This window comes from Helianthus annuus, chromosome 1 (genome assembly GCF_002127325.2).
Source record: "Helianthus annuus cultivar XRQ/B chromosome 1, HanXRQr2.0-SUNRISE, whole genome shotgun sequence".
Lineage (NCBI taxonomy): Eukaryota > Viridiplantae > Streptophyta > Magnoliopsida > Asterales > Asteraceae > Helianthus > Helianthus annuus.
This window is the reverse complement of record NC_035433.2, coordinates 49,763,132-49,776,506: the sequence shown is the minus strand read 5'-3', so window position 1 is coordinate 49,776,506 and position 13,375 is coordinate 49,763,132.

Genomic DNA, 13,375 nt, shown 5'->3' with positions numbered 1-13,375 from the left:
TGTTTTTCTAAAATAGTATTTCGTTAATTTCAACTTACCTCTTTAAGCTCTTTTACTTATCATTTCATTTTTTTTAAACGAGACGTATAAAAATATTATAATTATATTCATTTTCTATTTCCACATCATTTACGTATAACTAATAAGATTCAACATATTAGTGCTGATATAATTGAAATCTAAAACACTGGTCAGGGGTGTAAGAGGTGCCTGCGACATGGCCCAAACCAATATAGGGCCCAAAAATTTTTAAATTTTTAAAAATGTATGCGTATATATATATATATATATAAAACTGAAGATTACATATAAAAATCTCAATCCGATTAATCCCAATTAATCAATCGAGTAGTCCATACTCCATCGACCGACTAGTGCCTAGCGATTGTTACAACACTAGTTGTAATAAATGGGTTAAACGGGTCGCGCAACCAGGTTAGTGGGTTGAGCTTATAATTTTCTTCTAATTTTAAACAGGTTGATGGGTCAACCATCAACCCGTTTTATTTATAAAGTCGTTAGAAATGACAACTTAAAACATGATTATGTTTGTGTCTTGTCAGGAATTGACACCCCTAGGACTTAAAATCTCAATAAGCAAAACTTGTAACATTTTGAGTATTAGGGGCTGTTTGGTAGCCTCTTAATAACCATTCAGATGCTACCTCTTAATGGTTTAAAACCTCTGAATGAATAAGAGGTAACTCAAGTCTGAATGGTTAAGAGGTAACCTCTGAATGGTAAATCATCACATGTCACGTTCTTCTACCTTCTCATTGGTAAAATTCTTAATGGTTCCATTAAGAGGTAGCCTCTAAATGACCATTCAGGGGCTACCAAACAGCCCTTTAATCTTGTTTTTCCAGAAGGGCTAAACAAAATCAAGGGTCTGAGTGTGGAAATAGCTTTTGTGGAGACAAATATTGTAAGCAGTCCAATTGTACATAGATAATCGTAGCTTCATGATGACATCTTAACAATGTTGTGTCTTGGTCAGGTCTACTTTGAAATACTAAACGGGTCACATATTACCGCGCTGAAGTTGGGCAAAATCATGGCATACTTTTGATGCATGATAGCTCATCCAGGTGTGAATCAATCTGCTAATCGCAAACTATCGATAACTTTGGTTAGTTGTTACAGTTGATAAGTGTACTGTAAAATATGGCGCAGGGTTAGAATTGTGATTCACTACTGTCACACCCTGGCTTTGCGGAAGCGTGGTTAATTTGGTGTGACTTCTTAATACCATAGCTTAATCATAACAAAGCTATATGAAAGTAAAACCATGCAAGATCATCCACTGATTTAAGTTTTAAAACAAAAGTAACATAACATTGTCTTAAGGCGTTGACTCATGCAACGGAAACTACAACCTGATAACATAAAACATTGTTTGGAAGACACAAACATCAATACGAAATAAACGCAGTTTAAGAACTGTGACTCGTCCAGGAAAAAGTCACATCCCTTAAACTTGGATGACCTCATAACCCTTATGCAGCGGGAAAACGTAACATACCGCGCCAGATCTTTAGTTCACTGAAATACATGTAAGTTGGAAAAATCAACAATAATGTTGAGCGAGTTCATGTGTAAGTGAGTAAGTAAAACCTTTGTAAAATGTCTGTATGTATGAAAATTCCTGGTATGTAGCAATAAGGAAAAATAGATCAATTAATGTGTAGCTAATACATTAATAAGTGAAATGGCCTAGGAAGCACTCAAACCTCTAACGCGTATTTCATACCGGTCCTTCCGGCGGAACGACATAGTCACCACATGCAGCCACACGCTGGCTCATGTGTGGGGCTCGCAACACCCGATAGATCTATCACTCATGCCTCTCGGTCCTTATACAAGGATTAATGGTCTTACGATAATAGCCTACCCATTCACATGATCTAGGTAATAACCCTCCTTACGCTATTCATACCATGTAAAAAGTACTTGTAATCATAGTAACATGTATTTCACCCCCGCAGTTTAGAAAACTGTAAACAGTAAAGAGAAAAGGGGGACATGAACTCACCGAAGTGCGTCTCTAAAAAGTATCTCCCAGTCAACCTGCTGTGCGACGACCTACACGTACTAACTTCTATTAGACGGACAGCCGTGCCTTAGCTTAAGGGTTAATGTATTTGGGAAATAGTTAGGCAACTATTTTGTAATTACACTTCGGAATTATTTGGTAAATATATTCCTTCCCAAGGATGGGGGTATCTCGTACTTGTGTATTCGTATTTCTTGTATTGGTATATCTTGCCATGTACCGGCGTTGTATTCCGGTGTGTTATAAAAATACTTCAATATATTCCCCAATATATATATTTCCAAGTAATATTATTTTTCCCCAAAAATAATATCTCTAGTTTACAAAATAGTCACGTAAGCACACAAGCGTTTTATTATGGAATATATATTCTTAATATATATTTAACAAGTTTCATTTACGAAAATCTACCTCCGACACTTGGTTATTTTGTAATAAAAATCATGGCGAAATTTATATTTTGGAAAGCAAGTTAAAAATATATTTATAACACTTGTCACGAAAACCATTTCTAAGTGTTATATTTTCTGGAAAAATTTCGACAGAGTTTCCTCTGTAGCCGGAGGCGTCCACGCTTACTAGCGTATCATTTTCTTTTGTAAAATCATTCAATCAGTTCTCAATTAACCAACCCGACATTTAGACATGCAAAACACTACTTATATCGTTTCAGTTTTAATATACAAAACTGGACCGTTTTCGAGTATTTTAATAAAATAGTTATCTTATTCCAAAAATTTCCAAATTTTTATAGAATTCCTTATATGAACCAAAAATTATTATGTAAAAATATCGGGGTCCAAATCATTACCAATATTTTGTAGAAAATCATTCTCCGGGCTGAAACCAGATTTATCATTTTCTGACCACAGTCCGCGGAATAGTTTATTTAAAATTCATCCATAGTCCGATTTACGAAATTCCAGTGGGAGAGTTACGAATACATCGGTGTTCATCTACAGTATAAATTTTATGATCCGACTCTACACAAAAATCAAGTTATGACTAAAAATATAACACCCATTTTCTGCTGTAATAATTCAGCTTCAGTTGCTGTTAGAAAACGACACTTTAAAAATAGTAAACGAAGTCCAAAAATTATGATTCCGGTGCCATTCGTACCGTATTTCATAGTACATATATCTAGACTTCAGAAAATACATTTTTCGTTTAGTTAAGGACCTGTTACAGCCAGTTACAGTCGGCTGAAAGTGCAGATCAGCTTGCTGATTGAAGGTTAAATGTTACTAAAACGCACCCATACGTTCGCCAACCTTTCTAATATGATTAAAATGAGATCATGAGTCTGTTACAGCAGATTATGGTTTGTTTATTTCAGATTTATCATGATTTACACCACTAGTTTCTTTTTAACCAACTAGTTCATCATACTTTTAAGTCTTTTAGTTTTGATCTTTAGTGTTCTCGATTTTTATCCGTTAAACCTCTTATTAACCACTTTAAATAAGAACAAGAGAGTGTTTAGAAGCACTTACAACTAGCACAAGGCTAGGGAAGAAACTAGTCGAAAAACGTGTGGATAAAAGCAATGTAGCAAGGTCCTTCGCAATCCGAGTGCACCGAGGTTCCTTATACGCGATCCTTAACCCTTGTAGATGCTTGGAATGGATTGATCAAGATCGAAAAATGATGGATGGTGGGGCTTGGATCTCGGCCGAATGGAAGAGAGAAGGGAGGAAAGTTGTGAATTTTGTTAAGTGGTGAAGTGAATGAAATGGTTACTCCCTAGACATACTTATAATCCATGCATCCTCATTAACCTTTGGTTAAGATGTCTTCTAGATATAAGACATGAATGAATAAAATAATCTTGTAAGGACAAGGGGGGTGTCCCCTAGGGGACGATTTCGTTTGGGGGGGGGGGGGTCTTATGGTTCATTTTCAACTAAATAGTTAGGATCTAGGTTACTTAGTTAGGTGGTTAACCAATTCTAGTGTGTTGTAAATCATAATGGGTGTTAGGGTATTCGGGGACCCTAACTGGCTCAGAAAAAGAAAACAGTGTTGATGGCAATATTTTTATGTTCCGGGTATAGTCCGGTTGTTCGGTTGGATAGTGATCCGTTAAAGTGCTTAACAAAGCTTTAGAGTGTCGTTATTATTATTTTTAGTGACACAATTTATTCCCGACACTTTGGAAAGTGTCTAGTAATATTTTCCTCATGTTTTGGCACTTTATTAGTTAGCTTAATGCTGAATTTTTATTTAAAGTGCTGAATTTTATACTTAAAGTACGTTTTAGGCACATCCGGTCACTGTAATAATCACCTAGTGACGTAGTTTTACAACCCTCTTATCCCTACACTCTCTACTAGTGTAGTAAACTATCTCTGGCTCATACAGGCCTTAGAGGCAGTGTCTGCCTGATGCTGGCTATATCAGCATGTTAGATGGGTTATCCGTTCATTGTGCTACTGTGCTTTTGTGCATCAAGGTTGTCACTAGAGTTCTGTATGTAAATAATGGAGTGACAGCAAATAAAGTATGATGCAAGTATGTACATGTAAAAATTATCCATAATTTCAAACAAGCACAGTAATTAAGCAGTAATTAAATATTAATTAAGTCGTACGGATACCTGAAATTTTTAGGGTTGTCACATTCTCCCCCCGTTAAAGAAATTTCGTCCCCGAAATTTGTACTACCTTAACTCCTTATGGTTACGTCACACATGTATGTTTATAAATAACATCGAGGTAGATAATCATCAAACCGAGTCAAACCTTACTCACACTTGGTGGGTCCACGAATATTTAACAACCCGTACCCTAGGGTTAAGAAGGTGTGTGCTCATAGCGGTTGGTGTCAGAGGTACAAGACGTACTTGACGTATAGCCTAGCGTAAACCTGCTAGCAGGGGGGGTCCACAAGAGAGGAGTTTCAACTAATAAGATCCTCAAACGATCGATTGCAATGTGCAAACGAGTTTTCACGAAACATAGCACCCGCTATGTAAATTCAAAAATCAACAATTCAACTGAAATAGTAAAATGATCTGTCAACTCCTGAGTAGACGAATGGTAAGATTCAGTATTTTGAATTGTGAGAATACGCCGAGTGAACACAAGCGAATCTGGGGTATCCTTGCTTTGATTTGTAGTTGCATCAGGAATGTTTAAATGGCAGGTCAAACGAGAAGATATGCAGTTTGGTGTAAAACGGTTGACCATGATTAGCACAAGCTGCAAGTTTGTAATGACACCACAAGGTATCGCAACGACATGATTCCATAATAGCGGTGACTGAACAATTTCACCGAGTTTGAGACCAGATGAAGGTGTACCGAAACAAGCCGGAAGATGAAACTAAGTACTGCAAGGCATTTAATTGATAACGAGAGAATCGTTAGGAGGTACACCATGATATGAAATGAATTTATGTACCTTTGACTCAGCACGCAAGTGTGTTGAGAGTGCTTTAATTGTGGTGAACAAAACGGATTTAGGGCAAGTTGGCAAATAATCAATTAAATCCGTGTACGAAGTGAGTAGTCAGATAAGCGCAAGCTTCAATTCTATGAAAGTATCACTGTAAGGTATCGAAATCTATCAACGATTTAGTGGAGTCATATACCAAACAAGTCTACTACTACTCGAAACAAAAGAATTTGTGCCAAGGTATTAGAATATGATGCTCTCAATACATCATATGGCGTCTCAAATCAAACATGTGAACTGGATAAGTTCAAACAGTTGAACCTGGTTTCAACGTAACCAAACAATAAACGTACATATCAACAAGGAAATCTTGGCATGATAGCAAACATGTAACTTGAAAGAAGGTGGGTTCAAAAGTGTGTTGACTTGATAACAAAAGAGTCAACAATGATAAAAATGTAGGTCATTCGAATCACAAACTAGTAATTAGATTTGACAACGTATTATCTGAACATTCATGAAGCGTTTATTCGAAATGAAACCACATGCGTAGCAAATGGTGCATGGGTTATATATAGGTTTTCAAGTGATGAAGCGATGCGTTCTTACCAAAAGAGAGGAGTGACCAAGCATACGAAGCAAGCGTGTGTTCGCTCTCAGCGAATGAAATCAACGTGATGCAACTACTTTGAGGGGAGTAGAGATGCAAATATCTACTCGTTAGAAGTGAAAGTGAAGACTTCAACGGAAGAAAATTTAAGTACTTTCGGTTTCGTTAACTGCAATGACAAGTTGGTCAAGTTAATGATGTTTGATGGAGTTGACAGATATGGTCCCTAGATGTAAGGCTTCTAGTTTCTCCGGATTCTACATTTCTTGTGGATCTGGTTTATACACTGTGTAGGAAGCTCCATTTTCGTTATGTCTAAGCATAGTCATTGTCCCACAATTTCATCCTGGTATACTCCCTGAATTTCTCCGCTAACGATGTTCGATCGTCGATCAGTCGTGTAGTAGTAGTTGGGTTATCATAGTCAGTTGTGTAAGAGGTTTGTTAATCCTTAGCAAGAGTCACTGACTCTGGTGGGTTAGCTCGTTCGGCTCCGGGTAGTTGACGTTTACTTGAAAATCATCATCCTTCTTTTTGACGAGCAGAAATGGGGTTACCCAACAGGGAGTCTTGGTCTGTTATCTTCCTTCTCTAGCAACCACTGAGGTTACACTGGCAATCCCTGTATCTCCGAAGGTGTACGTCGCTAAAGTGCATCAACAGCAGACGCTGCGTCTGGAATTAAATCGATGCGAAATTCAACTTGTTGTTGAGGAGATAATTCTGGCTAGTCTTCGAGGAAGACTTCAGGATATTCTCCGATCACGGGGGTATCTTCGAGTTTTGTTTCTTCGGCTCCCTTGTCCCCGACATGAGCCGGAGAACAGCACATCCTTCCTACAACATCTTTCGTGCCTTCAAACAATTCGTGATCTGTGGAGGTGTATCCTGCTTCGTGAGTCCCGATCGTTTCTTCGTTCGTCATTTGGATGCGAACATCAATCTTTGTTTGATCGCTTGGCAACCAACCCATCCCAGTTACCACGTTGCAGCTTCCCAACTCAACTGGCAATAGATCTAGCGTAAACCTACGCTCTCCAAGTTCTCTCTTGCCAAGTCCACCTACTTCGTTGGCTTCCACTAGCTTCCCGTTAGCTAGTACTATCGTGTGCGGGTTATTTATCTTACTTGCTACTAAACCAAGTATACTCTTACTTTAGAGATACGAAGCTAAAATTTACAGCAGTATCAAGTAGCGCAAATGCATAGCATTGAGTAATATGGGACGTACCGATATCCATGCTTGGATTCCTGGCGTGCTTCCCTAGCCCGGTGTTAGGCATCTTTCCCATAATTTTGCTTAATCTCCCTTGGGCAATCTTTCCTATAGTGCCTCATGTCCCCGCAGTTGTAACATCCCTTATCTTTTCCTTTTCCTTTCTTTCCACGCTTCGTCTCACGCCAACACGTTTCCCTGTTGTGTCCCACTTTGCCACAGTTGTCACACTTCCCATTTTTACATCGCCCGGTATGATGGCGTCGGCACCTGTCGCATTTAGATAGTTTACCCATGTACTCTTTTCTCTTTTTGGCTTTGTTGTCGCTACTCGTCCGGGTACCCTGTTTGAAATTTGCTAACTTTCTCTTGTTGTTCCCAGATGACTCTACATGAGTCTCCTTCTTCTCCTCAGAGGTTGAAAATTTGTTCATCCTGATTGCCTCTTCAGTCAAGGCCACACTTAGAATGATGGCCTCAGCGATCGTTGCAGGCTTTGATGTCGTCACCATGCTCATGATTTGAGGTGCTAATCCCCAAATGAAACGCTCAATCTTCTTAAACTCTGGATCTACCATGTATGGAACAATACGCGACAGGAGAACTATACCCACACATCCCTGTTGACAAACCTCGTAATCTCCACCGGTCGTCGTTACCAGAAACGAAGCAGCCACAGTTACCCGCGTTTGTCGTTTTGCAACTCGCAACCCTACCAACCAAATTCTGTTTTGAACAAGTGATGTACTTCCGTGACCGTGATGCAACGAACTTCCCTATTTGTGTCGTGCCGTCATACCTCACTACTAGAATTGCTTCTAAGCAATAGGGTACTTGGTTGAATTCTTCGGTTATTGTAGGACCACTGTTTTCGCTCGATTCTTCGTGTGAACCTCATTAATTCCCTGTTTCTTCGATTGGCAACTGATTTAACGAAACGCCAACAACCATACCACGATTTTCACCGATCACAAGACTACCTTATTACCCTGTTGAATGGTTTATTCTCATTCTAATTGATTAGCCCTCTCGTATACCCAACTTAGCGGATGGATGCCATTACTGGTGAAATAGCCTTCGGGACACTCGTGAACAGAGACACGGATCACTCAACCTACAGACGAACACGATAATCTATACGTTTACCTGAGCCACCTTACAGTGCAAGAGTCTTATTTTAAATTCCACAATAGTTGTTCTTAAATATGTGGAAAAGTGGCGTACAGACTGAATTTGCCCGAAGAGCTCAGTGGTGTTCACAACATATTCCATGTGTCAAATCTGAAGAAGTGTCTGTCGGATGAGACCCTCATAGTTCCTTTCAAGGAACTCACTATCGACGATCAGTTGCGATTCGTCAGGGAACCGGTGGAAATTACGGACCAGGAAGTTAAGACTTTCAAGCGTACCGAGATACCCATTGTTCGAGTTCGTTGGAACTCCCGTCGTGGCCCAGAGTTTAGCTGGGAACGAGAAGACCAAATGAAACGCAAGTATCCTCAGTTGTTTAAGAAAGATGTTTCCAACAATAAAGCTACTTCGGAATTTCGGGACGAAATTCGAATCCAACGGGGGGATGATGTGATACCCCAAGAAAATACACAACACAACTAGTTTCCTCAGTAACAGTGTGCTAAATTTCGGGACGAAATTTCTTTAAACTTGGGGATGATGTGACAACCCGTGTTTCCGAGGTTAGCATCGTTCGTTTCATTTCTCTTTTAAATCATTTTATATTACGCTTTTCTTTTCTATGAAACCAAATGTTGTACACTCATCTAATTTATTTTGCACGAGCGAGCCAAATCCATATCGTGATCTAACCCACCCGAACCACTTGAACAACGGCATGATTCGCGTAACTCGAAACTTTGGAGGACCGAACCATAATACGTTTAAATTTATAATAATTAGTAGTTGTTGATTACGTTTACCTTAAAAAAAATAATAATTAGTAGTTGTTGATTACATTTGCCTTAAAAAAATTGTTAATAATAATAATGATAGTGTATGTGAATTACTAAACATTTGTTATTTACCAAACTCAGTTCTTTTATTCATTCACGGTCATTCACGGCCTAGGGAGCCCAAGTTCCACCACCCAACCTCTTTTATCATTCTCGGCCCACACGTACAAACATCAAACCGCCCTTGACCTCTTTATTAGGATTACGTAGCATGAACCCTCAAAAACCCTACCTGCCGCTTCACATAATCCGCCCACTCACCCGAAACTCTACGACGAACCAGCCACCACGATCTTCTTCTCCGCCGAGTTCAGCCTCCGCCGAACACCGGTAAGATCCTCTATCTCTCACTCGCTCGTAGTTCTAGTTAAAAGACTCGTCACGGTTTCGGTTCGATTCGTAGTTCATGTTCACGCAGTGCCATGGTTAACTGTTCATGTGTGTGTGGAGCTATATGTATATGTTTGTATATAAACAACAATGGATTTGAAAGTTATGAAGCTACGTGTACGGGATACCATGCTTATATGTATATTTTCATGCGAACCTGTTTGGTGAGTGTAAATCTGTGTGTATGCGTAAATATGTAATCGTAATATGAACGGGCATCGTTACGACTAACCGGCTGTAATTTCATGAAGGTGTGTAGGTTGAATGTGACATGTATGAACTGTCGATCTAATGATATGTATTAGTGAAGAACTTGTAATGAATGATGTTGGTTGCCTACTGTGATATGATATGTATCAGTGAAGCTGTTTGGTGTTGCTGTGTCCTCTTTTATTTCACATTAGAAGTTCATAAGTTTTTATTATGGTTATTGTAATGTATGTTTGATTAACCGATTCATTAGATAGTGTAGAAATTTATGATTTAACACAATCACAAAGAAAACAACAGAAATAGCGACAAAACAGGTGACAAAATCTTATTAAACCAACCCAAAACGATTTGCCCCCCAAATACCCAAAGATCTTACATCAGTAAGATCAGATCTTACAACAGTAAGATCAAATGTACAAACAATACAGAAATAAGAAAGATGATCATCTACAGATGATGGTCAACAACAACAGAACAAAACTACCAGAACAATCTCTCAGATACAGATGAGAGATTGTTCGTACAAGATGAAACCCTAGCAGAGAAAATGAACGATACAAGTACAAGATGATCAATAATGATCATCACAAAGCCTTAAATACACAGAAACATTCGTTGTTTCACTTCAGCCCTCAATGATATGAAGATCAACAAATGAAGTCCCTGAAGTTACACTTTAGCCCCCAGAGATATTTTGAGATCTGTAACAACAATCCAACAACTAACAACCATATCAAGACTGGCCCATAATAATCATAACAAACACTAAGAAGCCCAACAACCAATTAGCCCAAATGAATGAAGAAGAAATTAAGTCATTAACGATAACAACAAATGACACCAATAATTTCAACACCCCCCTTCATTCATTTGGCTTAAACAGATCAACAAGAGTAAGTTTTTTGCAAAACTCTTCATGTTGACCCACACCAAGGCCTTTGGTAAAAACATCTGCAAGTTGACTTTCAGAGTCAACCTTAATAGTACTAATAACACCATCTGCCACCTTTTCTCTCAAAAAATGCAGATCAAGCTCAAAATGCTTGGTTCTTTCATGAAACACTGGGTTAGCTGCTATTGAAATAGCAGCTTGACTGTCACACTTTAAAGACATAGGTAAACTGCATTGAACATTTAATTCAAACAGCAAGTTTTTAAGCCAGATAAGCTCACAAGTTGCAGAACACATTGCACGATACTCAGCTTCTGCAGTGGATCTAGAGACTGTGCTTTGTTTCTTGCTTTTCCAAGAAACAAGACAATCTCCCAAAAAAATACAAAAGCCAGTAACATATTTTCTAGTAGAAAGACATTTTCCCCAGTCAGAATCTGCAAACCCAAGCAGATTAAGACTAACACTTTTCTTAAAACTCAGTCCTTTCCCAGGACTTTGTTTCAAGTATCTCAACAACCTCAAAGCCAGATTTAAGTGCATTTCATTTGGACTGTGCATAAATTGACTCAAAAACTGAACTGTATAGCTTATATCTGGTCTTGTTAAAGACAAATATATAAGCTTTCCAATTAGCTTTTGGAAACCAGTAATGTTTTTAAGCAATCTTTGATCCTTGTCAAGTTTTGAAGAAACTAAGTAACTTTGTTCTATTGGTGTATTTACAGGTTTACATCCTAAATAACCAAATTCGCTTAAAAGCTCTAAACAATATTTTCTTTGACTAAGACAAATAGTGTTTTTATCATATAACACTTCAATGCCAAGAAAATATTTCAACACACCTAAATCTTTGATCTTAAAGGTTTCATTCAAAACATGCTTAACTTGATTAATTTTATCAACAGAGTTACCAGTAACCACAATATCATCAACATACACTAACAAAAATACAGTTATACCATCTTTTGACAAGATAAACAAAGAATGATCACATTTGCTTTGCACAAAACCAAGACTCAACAAAACATTAGTCAACCTCTCATTCCACTTTCTAGGTGCTTGTTTAAGACCATATAATGATTTTACAAGTTTACAAACTTTTGACTCATTTTTTGAATAGTAACCTGGAGGTAATTTCATGTACACATCTTCAGTAATTGTACCATGTAAGAATGCATTATCAACATCAAGTTGAAACAAAGGCCAATCAAAATAAACAGCAACAGTTATAATAGTTCTAACAGTAACCATCTTAACTACAGGTGAGAAAGTCTCTCCAAAATCAAGACCTTCTCTTTGATTGAACCCCTTAGCAACAAGTCTAGCTTTAAACCTTTCTACTTCACCATTTGACTTATATTTTACCCTGAAAACCCATTTGCAGCCAATAGCCTTTCTGTTTTGAGGAAGTTCAGTTAGAACCCAGGTATTGTTTCTGAACAAAGCTTCCATTTCTTTGTTCATAGCCTCAACCCACCTGGGATCAGAAGCTGCTTCCTCATAACATGAAGGTTCAACAACTTTATTCAAAGAAGCAATAAAACACAGATTTTCAGAAGACAAACAAGAATAATTGACAAATTTGTCTAGACTATATTTAGATGTACTATTCAATACAAAATGTTCAAATTTTTTTGGCATAACAACTTTTCTACTAGACCTTCTAAGAGAAGGACCTGTTCCCTCAGATGGGTTAATCTCATCAGTTGAGGTACTAATGTCCTCTGCCCTACCATATCCTTCACTACTACTACTCTCAACTTCAGTTAAAAACTGTTGTGAATCAACATTAACTGGAGAGGCAGATGTAGAGGGGATTGGTTGCTGATCATCATCAGTAACCTCATGAGATTCATGTCTCCCCTCTTCATCATTGGGAACTGTAGGACTAGTGGTTAACACTTCAACACTATCAAAGAAATTTAAATGATTTAGATTATCAGTTAACAAAACATTTTGACTAATTGATTTAAAAGGAAAAATAGTTTCATAAAATTTGACATCCCTAGAATAAAACTCCTTTTTATTATCTAAACTCCAAAGTTTATATCCTTTTTTTACATTTGAATAACCAATTAGCACACATTTTTCAGCATTATAAGACAACTTATCTAAATCATTCAGAATAGTGCTAAAGCATAAACAACCAAAAGTCCTAAGATGTGAATAAGAGGGTTTAAAACCAAACATTAACTCATATGGACTTTTTCCTAGAAGCACAGAAGAAGGTAACCTGTTAATAATATAAACAGCAGTTAACACACATTCAGACCAAAAATTAAGAGGAACACCACTTTGGAACAACAGAGATCTTGCCAAGTTTAAAAGGTGTCTATGTTTCCTCTCTACAACACCATTTTGTTGTGGTGTATAAGAGCAGGATGTCTGATGCAAAATCCCTTTTTGTTTACAAAAAAATTCCATTTTATTATTCACAAATTCAGTTCCATTATCACTTCTAAACACTTTAATTTTTTTCTTAAACTGAGTTAACACTAACTCATAAAAACTTTCAATATTATCAAAAACTTCCAACTTACTTTTTAGCAAATAACACCGAACAGCACGTGTATAATCATCAACAACAGTTAAGAAGTATTTAAACCCATCTTTACTAGTTACTTTATAAGGTC